We start from the raw sequence: 9,820 nt of genomic DNA, 5'->3' as shown, positions 1-9,820 counted from the left end.
TATTTACGGTGAGTTATGATGATAGCTTCCAATTTCGATATTTTCCATAGATACATTTCTACCCCAGGATAATAAAAAAAGATTATTGTTGTTTATTGCAAATGTTGGCATCTTATACTTCATATATATGCTCAACATAATTGTTAATAATCACATCATAGTAACAAGATTTATAAATGTCAAACAATTGCAGATGTGGATGCACAATGTTCAGTACTACAGCAAAGATACTTTCTATGGAAAGTCTTGCTGCTGTAATGAATGAAACATTCTAAGATATAAATACAACAGCAAGTTAGCCAGTTAACCTCTCAGAATTCTCATTCAAATCAATCTCAATTTTGGCTGCGATGTCACAGTTGAAGACTCTGGGAAGAACCACTGTTTCACAAAACAGACAGCATTTCACAAATCAGACAGCATTTCACAGTTGCTTTTATATTATGTCCTTACTTGACTGTGGCGTGTTCCTTGGCAACTTTATCAATTCGCAAATTTCATAGTACACAACCTGGAACTCACATTCCACGTATAGGCACCGCTGTTACCTTTTCTAGGCATTGTATTTATGTGTTCCTTTCTTCACGTGCGTGGGGGATATCGTTGGCCTGTTGTAGCTGCTCTGTTGATCTGTTTGAAGTTGTTTTTTTCTCGTATTTTATTCAGAAGTCTAGAAAGTTTTCTTACTTGTCAAACAACACACACCTTATCATTTAACTAATTTTACGTCAAGTCGCTATGCTTTTATACATGCAAGTATCCAGCAAACTTAGTTCACTGTCTTCCACCAACGTTTTCATCTTTTCATTGAATGAGACCGCAGAAGTTTTCGTGTTTTCTGCTACACTCTTGAACTCTTCTACAGTATCAACCAGCCTCAAAATATGCTCAAACGAATAATTTTGCGACCTGGAACGCTTATCGCTCACGTTGGATCCGCTACTTCTGCAGTCAACGAATCAACGATTAAAGTAACTTAAGTAAGTAACTAATTATGAAATGATGTAAGCGAAAATACGCAGTGTTTTCCAAAGTTGTTACCAACTTAACTGGCCGGGATCGCTATTCCGGAAATTCCTAACCGGGGACAAAATGTTGTCGTACAACGCGCAGTCTAAGTTAACCCGGAGGAATTATTTGAGCGGAACGGAAATCAGAGTAGAAGTGGTGTTCATGTGCAGACAAACAAATGACAAAAATTAAAAAGAAAAACTGGATGATTTATTGAAGAGAAAGAGCTCCACAAACTGAACAAGTCAATAAGATGTTGCTTCAACTCTTGCTCTAGACTCTAGAGATTGGTCACGTCCTAACGTATACTCTGACGCTGTCTTGTGTTTTGCATCTCGGATGCTACCTTCATACAAACAAAGATTATCGCTGGCATACAGGATAACACGTGCGCCGTCGTTTGTTGTTTACAAGTGGACGAAACGAGAGCTGGTACTTTAATCGCACTATAACGATTTTTGGAAGCATTCACGATGTATTTAATGTATTATCTTGACGGAAATGGTGACAGAGTGTATACTCTGAAGAAAGTCGATCCGAAGGGCAGACCCACGGCATCAGCTCATCCTGGTAAGTACATTTCGTCTCGGACTAACGTACTGAAACAATTCGCTAACTAGGGAGACTGCACAAGAGAGATTTTAGCAGTAGATGTTATTTTCAGTATTCTCTATATTTGTCATCTATTACTGATTGTAATTGAGTATACGAATCATCCAAACAATTGGTGCTATTTACTGATACACAAATTCTTTGCAGCTCGATTTTCACCAGAGGATAAATACTCCCGAGAGAGAATAATGACAAAGAGAAGATTTTATTTGCTTCCAACGCAACAGCCACAGTACGCCTGCTGATAACGCAGTCGAGTGAGGTGAAAAGGAATGCAAACAGTGGAACACTGGTTTATTTTGTTCGTGTTTTTGTAGTGAATTTGTATAATGTTTGTTAATTGAACATAACGTGCTAGTGAGAAATTGCGAACATATTAAAGGACTCCATGTAGTAGTTTCATGCTAAAATTATATCGTGCTCTAATTGAAATAAATTGATGTTATAAGGAGTGTTCTTTTCCTTTTGACAGAATTTTGTTAAAATAATGCAGCTAGAATTTCAGCAGACACCTCTGTGACGATGTTAGACAGTATTATGATATGAAATACAAAATGGTGGTGTAAGCATTTTGATTTAAATGTTAAGAATGTGTTAAAATTGCTTAGCATTTTGACAGTTGAACATGGTTGACACTATAAGAAGCGTTGTGTTTAAGTGCATTTTGACTTAGAGCTTGTACTCAAATATCTAATAAAGAGTGGTACATAACAGATATGAAGTTGAGAGTATTAACACACTGTGTTACTTACTCCTGAAAAAATAATGCATTGTTTCGATTGCTGTAATATGAAAAGACGGAAATCGGAAACGCTCAACACAATTGGTTGTTGTACGCTAGTTTTTAGTGTGATTGAGGCAGTGAACTTGAGAAGTAAACTTTTCAACAATACCTTCAGGAATACTACACTAAACATGACAGGACTTAATGTGGAATTAGAATTTGATATGCTGTAAAGGGTGCACTGAACCATACCATTGTTTTTTCTAACCAGAATAAGCCTAATGAATGGTGTCTTGTTAATATTGATCAGTTGTTCCTAGAGTTGGCTTAAATGCTGTAACATTAGTGTGTCCTAGAGCATTTATATGTATATGTAGTTTAGTTAGTTCCATGTTCCATCAGTCATTCATAATTTCTGTCAGCACTGACTTCGTCAGAACTGGACATATTTGTCTGTAACCTGATTTATATAACATAGTATCATTTTATGTCTGTCAGTCAGTGTTTCTTATTTCAAACTAATAAGTTTCAGACAATTATGGCAGTGAAATTTATTGTTCTGCCAATGGTACTTACTCTGTAACTACAAAAAATGATCTGAAAATGGGCACCATTGCCCAAAACCAGCCAGTTTGAAATAATAAAAAAGCTGTGATTGACAGACAAAAAATAAGCCAATTTTGCTCACTTAATAATAGAGCTCTTTAGTTGTTGACAGGCACACAAAAAAAATGGAAACATGTTGTTGTTCAGAAAAAGTCTTTTGCCAAGGTAGAGACGTTTTATCATAACTTCCCTGGGTTTGACAGAAGCATCCGATCCCACGCGTCGGCTTCGACCCGTGACGTAAGGGTGTTGTTGTGTGTGACGTCATGACGGCGCGGAGTTTGGTTTGAGTGTGGGTGTCTCCAGTTTTTTTTATCTTATTTTATTTACTTTTATGATCTGTTCGTTCTATCTCATGAGATTTTTTTTAAAATTTAAGAACACTTATTACTTGTTTTAATTATCTGTTACCTCGAATTTCTGTTTTAGTTTATTATATTTATCTTTCTGATCTGTTCGTTCTCTCCCATGAGATTTTTTTTAAAAAAAAGACAAAAAACACTAATCAGCTACTGAAGCATCTTTATCTTCTATGGGTTGCAGGGGTTACGACCCTTGGGGAGGTGGGTGGGTATTCATGCATGGCTGTCTTCACTTACACGTTGTAGCTACGCAAGGCGTCTAAATTTGTTTATATTTAGTTTGCCCCCCACCCAAAACACCCCACTTCCCGCGCTTGTCCCGTTAGTGTCATTAGGTTTCTTGTGGAAAGTGTGAGTGTTTGTTTTTGTTTCCGCCATATTTGTGACGTCATGGGTCAAAGCAGACGGGTGGGATCGGACGCTTCCGTATTTCCCTTCCCTGCCATATTTACTGATTTTATAGCTTACCATTGGCATGTATTATTTTTATGTGCAGTTACATGTTGACCATTATTACATTTCATAATACCAGAAGGGTTAAAAATTTACTAGCAGAAGCACAGAAGAACTGACTAAAGATAAGTTTTTGACCTTCTCCCTCTCTGGAATCTTCGTTGTGGTGACAGAATTATCTGCTCCTCAGCTCGAGATGTAGGTTAGGTTGGAAGTTGATAATTTAAATATGTGTTGAGGAAGCCAACAAATATGAGAGCAGAAAATCTGGTTGTTGTAACAAATTGACTGGTAGTGAAGTCCAATGGTTATGTTGGTGCCATATTGAAATACACAAGGTGGGGGAGCGGAGGGGTGTCCAGTATATAACTTTTACTGAACGGCCTTCCATACACGATGTACTTCAAATAATTTATTTTTTTTCCAAATGTAGGTCTATAATGCTGTAATTAACAGAGGTTTGGTTAAGGTTTAGGAACACTTTGCAACTGTCAAACTTTGTTTCATCAAAGAATTTTTGATACTGCATGTTACACATCTTTGAACCATTGACAGCTTTAATAATAAGTGATGTTGGTCATGTTTAGCTAACAACATATCCTCTCTGCTTGGGTTCATGGAATATATAATTTCTAAATGAAGAGCAATTCCAGATTTTGCCTCAAGATGCTGAGTACAGAAAATCCAGGTGAGTGTTGTGTATTGAAAGCTAGCCATGAACAGAAGGTGTTGTGCTTAAGTGTTTGAGGTCAGTTATGTTCCTATTGTTATCGGTGTGTTCATCCTAAAATTTGAAACAGCCATACTTTTGCACTTAAAGGGTGATTTCCATCAGACTAAAGTGTTGACAATTTTAAGGATACTTGTGCTCAAGGTACAATAAATACAGTGGTTGAGAAACATTGAAGCAAGTAACTTGGGGTGCCTTTAAGGATTAATGCTTGATTTCACCTGGCAAGATGAAGGCCTCCAGGCCATCTCTTTATCTTTAGTCAGTACACAGTAATTGTAATTATATTCGACAGCCACATAAGTGTCGAAACTTTAAGTCTTGCTTTATACTTTTCAACAGTTGCAGTTCACCCCAGTATGGGGCAGAGTGCAACATGTACTGGCATACATTGCAATGAGCATGAAAAAAATGTTAGTGTTGACAAAACTTGTATTATTCAACTGCTTCAGAATACAAGCTACAATTACATGATGAGAAAAAGGAATTCTTTGAAAGTGATGTCAATTTATTTTACAGTATTTAGTGAACATTAACTTTCTAGATTGATATCGGATTAAAGGCATCTGTGCTTACTGGTACAGTGAACTTTGTTCTTGCCAGGGAGTCCTACATAACAGTTGTCTTGAGTAGCTGGCCTAACGATTTATTCTTTGGCCTCATTTTGACCGTTAATATCCTCATGGTGTGAGTAAACTGAAGGATCATTCGTTTTAGCTTGCACTGTTCCAGGCAAGTTCAGTTCTTTTGAAAATAGGTTTCTCTTTCCAGTTTTAGTATTATTTTTCTGTTTCATTTTCCTCTGTCTTGAATGATCTTCGAACACTTGTTTAACTTTGTTAAATGTAGCAGCATAGCTTGTTTGCAGTACTGAGAATGCTTCGCACCAGTTAGCAAATATGCGATTTATTTACTCGCAACATGTTCCAGGAGTACGTTACCCCATTATCAAGTGCTATAAAATGAGAAAAAATTCAATAAATTGTGATTCTACACATGTAAATATTTATATTTCCTATAGTATAATGTACCTTTAAAGCTCCAGTGCCATTAAGTGCCGTCAAAAGCAAAAAGCCAGCTGCAAACATCCATTGTTAGTTGTTGTTGTTGTTGTTGTTGTTGTTGTTGTTGTCTTCAGTACTGAGACTGGTTTGATGCAGCTCTCCATGTTACTCTACCCTGTGCAAGCTTCATCATCTCCCAGTACCTACTGCAACCTGCATCCTTCTGAATCTGCTTAGTGTATTCATCTCTTGATGTCCCTCTACGATTTTTACCCTCCATGCTGCCCTCCATTAGTAAATTGGTGATCCCTTGATGCCTCAGAATATGTCCTACCAACCCATCCCTTCTAGTCAAGTTGTGCCACAAACTTCTCTACTCCCCAATTCTATTCAATACCTCCTCATTAGTTACGTGATCTACCCATCTAATCTTCAGCATTCTTCTGTAGCACCAAATTTCAAAAGCTTCTATTCTCTTCTTGTCCATACTATTTATCGTCCATTTTTCACTTCCATACATGGCTACATTCCATACAAATACTTTCAGAAACGACTTCCTGACTCTTAAATCTATACTCGAAGTTAAAAAATTTCTCTTCTTCAGAAACACTTTCCTTGCCATTGCCAGTCTACATTTTATATCCTCTCTATTTCGGCCATAATCAGTTATTTAGCTCCCCAAATAGCAATATTATTTTACTACTTTAAGTGTGTCATTTCCTAATCTAATTCCCTCAGCACCGCCCGACTTAATTCGACTACATTCCATTATCCTCGTTTTGCTTTTGTTGATGTTCATCTTGTATTCTCCTTTCAAGACGCTATCCATTCCGTTCAGCTGCTCTTCCAAGTCCTTTGCTGTCTCTGACAGAACTACAACGTCATCGGCAGACATCAAAGTTTTTATTTCTTCTCCCTGAATTTTAATACCTACTCCAAATTTTTCTTTTGTTTCCTTTACTGCTTGCTCAATATACAGATTGAATAACATCAGGGATAGGCTACAAACCTGTCTCACTCCCTTCCCAACCACTGCTTCCCTTTCATGTCCCTCGACTCTTATAACTGCCATCTGCTTTCTGAACAAATTGTAAATAGCCTTTCGCTCCCTGTATTTTACCCCTGCCACCTTCAGAATTTGAAAGAGAGTATTCCAGTCAACATTGTCAAAAGCTTTCTCTAAGTCTACAAATGATAGAAATGTGGGTTTGCCTTTCCTTAATCTTCCTTCTAAGATAAGTTGTAGGGTCAGTGTTGCCTCATGTGTTCCAATACTTCTACGGAATCCAAACTGATCTACCGAGGTTGGTTTCTACTAGTTTTTCCATTCGTCTGTAAAGAATTCGTGTTAGTATTTTGCAGCTGTGACTTGTTAAACTGATACTTCGGTAATTTTCGCATATGTCAACACCTGCTTTCTTTGGGATTGGAATTATTATATTCTTCTTGAAGTCTGAGGGTATTTCGCCTGTCTCGTATATCTTGCTCACCAAATGGTAGAGTTTTGTCAGGACTGGCTCTCCCGAGGCTGTCAGTAGTTCTAATGGAATGTTGTCTGCTCCCGGGGCCTTGTTTCGACTCAGGTCTTTCAGTACTCTGTCGAACTCTTCACGCAGTATCATATCTCCCATTTCATCTTCATCTACATCCTCTTCCATTTCCATAATATTGTCCTCAACTACATCGCCATTGTATAGACCCTCTATATACTCCTTCCACCTTTCTGCTCTGCCTTCTTTGCTTAGAACTGGGTTTCTATCTGAGCTCTTGATATTCATACAAGTGGTTCTCTTTTCTGCAAAGGTCTCTTTAAATTTCCTGTAGGCAGTATCTATCTTGCCCCGGGTGAGATAATCGTCTACATCCAGAATGAGATTTTCACTCTGCAGCGGAGTGTGCGCTGATATGAAACTTGCTTGCAGATTAAAACTGTGTGGCGGACCGAGACTCGAACTTGGGACCGTTGCCTTTCGCGGGCAAGTGCTCTACCAACTGAGCTACCCAAGCGCAACTCACGCCCCGTCCTCACAGCTTTACTTCTGCCAGTACCTCGCCTCCTGCCTTCCAAACTTTACAGAAGCTCTCCCGTGAACCCTGTAGAACTAGCACTCCTGAAAGACATGGCTTAGCCTCAGCCTGGGGGATGTTTCCAGAATGAGATTTTCACTCATATCGGCGCACACTCCGCTGCATTCTGGAAACATCCCCCAGGCTGTGGCTAAGCGATGTCTCCGCAATATCCTTTCTTTCAGGAGTGCTAGTTCTGCAGGGTTTGCGGGATAGCTTCTGTAAAGTTCGGAAGGTAGGAGGCGGGGCATTGGCAGAAGTAAAGCTGTGAGGACGGGGTGTGAGTTGTGCTTGGGTAGCTCAGTATGTAGAGCCCTTGCCCATGAAAGGCAAAGGTCTGAAGTTCGAATCTTGGTCCGGCACACAGTTTTAATCTGCCAGGAAGTTTCAAGCCTCTACATACTTACATTTGTCCTCTGCCATCCCTGCTTAGCCATTTTGCACTTCCTGTCGATCTCATTTTTGAGACGTTTGTATTCCTTTTTGCCTGCTTCACTTACAGCATTTCTACATTTTCTCCTTTCATCAATTAAGTTCAATATTTCTTCTGTTACCCAAGGATTTCTAGCAGCCCTCGTCTTTTTACATACTTTATCCTCTACTACCTTCACTATTTCATCTCTCAAAGCTACCCATTCTCCTTCCACTGTATTTCTTTCCCCCATTCCTGTCAATTGTCCCCTTATTCTCCCTGAAACTCTGTACAATCTCTGGTTCTTTCAGTTTATCCAGGACCCATCCCCTTAAATTCTCACCTTTTTGCAGTTTCTTCAGTTTTAATCTACATTTCATAATCAATAGATTGTGGTCAGAGTCCACAACTCCCCCTGGAAAAGTCTTACAATTAAAAACCTGGTTCCTAAATCTCTGTCTTACCATTATATAATGTATCTGAAACCTGTCAGTATCTCCAGGCTTCTTCCATGTATATAACCTTCTTTTACGATTCTTGAACCAAGTGTTAGCAATGGTTAAGTTGTGCTCTGTGCAAAATTCTATCAGGCGGCTTCCTCTTTCATTTCTTAGCCCCAATCCATATTCACCTACTACGTTTCCTTCTCTCCCTTTTCCTACTACCGAATTCAAGTCACCCGTGACAATTAAATTTTCATCTCCCTTCCCTATCTGAATAATTTCTTTTATTTCATCATACATTTCTTCAATTTCATCATCTGCAGAGCTAGTTGGCATATAAACTTGTACTACTGTAGTAGGCGAGGGCTTCATGTCTATCTTGGCCACAATATTGCTTTCACTATGCTGTTTGTAGTAGCTTACCGGCACCCCTATTTTTTTATTCATTATTAAACCAACTCATGCATTGCCCATATTTGATCTTGTATTTATAACCCTGTATTCACCTGACGAAAAGTCTTGTTTCTCCTGCCACCGAACTTCACTAATTCTCACTATATCTAACTTCAACCTATCCATTTCCCTTTTCAAATTTTCTAACCTACCTGCCCGATTAAGGGATCTGACATTCCACGCTCTGATCCGTAGAATGCCAGTTTTCTTTCTCCTGATAAAGACGTCCTCTTGAGTAGTCCCTGCCCGGAGGATCGAACGGGGGACTATTTTACCTCCGGAATATTTTACCCAAGAGGACGCCATCATCATTTAACCATACAGTAAAGCTGCAGGCCCTCAGGAAAAATTACGGCTGTAGTTTCCCCTTGCTTGCAGCCGTTCGCAGTACCAGCACAGCAAGACCGTTTTGGTTAGTGTTACTAGGCCAGATCAGTCAGTCATGCAGACTGTTGCCCCTGCAACTACTGAAAAGGCTGCTGCCCCTCTTCAGGAACCACACGTTTGTCTGGCCTCTCAACAGATACCCCTCCGTTGTGGTTGCACCTACGGTACGGCTATCTGTATCGCTGAGGCACGCAAGCCTCCCCACCAAAGGCAAGGTCCATGGTTCATGGGGGGGGGGGGTTAGTTACAAAACTCAATCATAAACATATCATGTTGGTGCAGAATTCTCTCATAAATCTCAGTTGTTAACTGAAGACAGCCACCTTCACTTACAAAAGATAGTACTATCCTGTAATATAAATATCAATGCCACCCAATGATGCTACTTTCTACTGTGAAATCTTTGAGCAATACATAAAGTCCCTGCAACACCTAAAAACCACCACAACACTTATGTTGCAATGTGTACACCTGTATATAATTGCCAGCAGGACACATTTAAACTTAACACTGCTATGTAGAATAAATTGGTGGCTCCTCCTTGAATAGGACATTG

General features: G+C 39.2%; 1 long non-coding RNA gene across 1 annotated transcript; it reads left to right on the top strand.

Annotated features, from left to right (window-relative positions):
• Nucleotides 1-1,333: 1,333 nt before the first annotated feature.
• LOC124719005 lies at nucleotides 1,334-2,340 on the top strand. The gene is made up of 2 exons (XR_007005964.1): nucleotides 1,334-1,581; nucleotides 1,771-2,340. It is a non-coding gene; the product is annotated as an uncharacterized LOC124719005 (long non-coding RNA).
• Nucleotides 2,341-9,820: the final 7,480 nt, after the last annotated feature.

This window comes from Schistocerca piceifrons, chromosome 10, assembly GCF_021461385.2.
Source record: "Schistocerca piceifrons isolate TAMUIC-IGC-003096 chromosome 10, iqSchPice1.1, whole genome shotgun sequence".
NCBI lineage: Eukaryota > Metazoa > Arthropoda > Insecta > Orthoptera > Acrididae > Schistocerca > Schistocerca piceifrons.
Note: the sequence above shows the minus strand (reverse complement) of the source record. Positions and strands in the feature narration are given on the sequence as shown.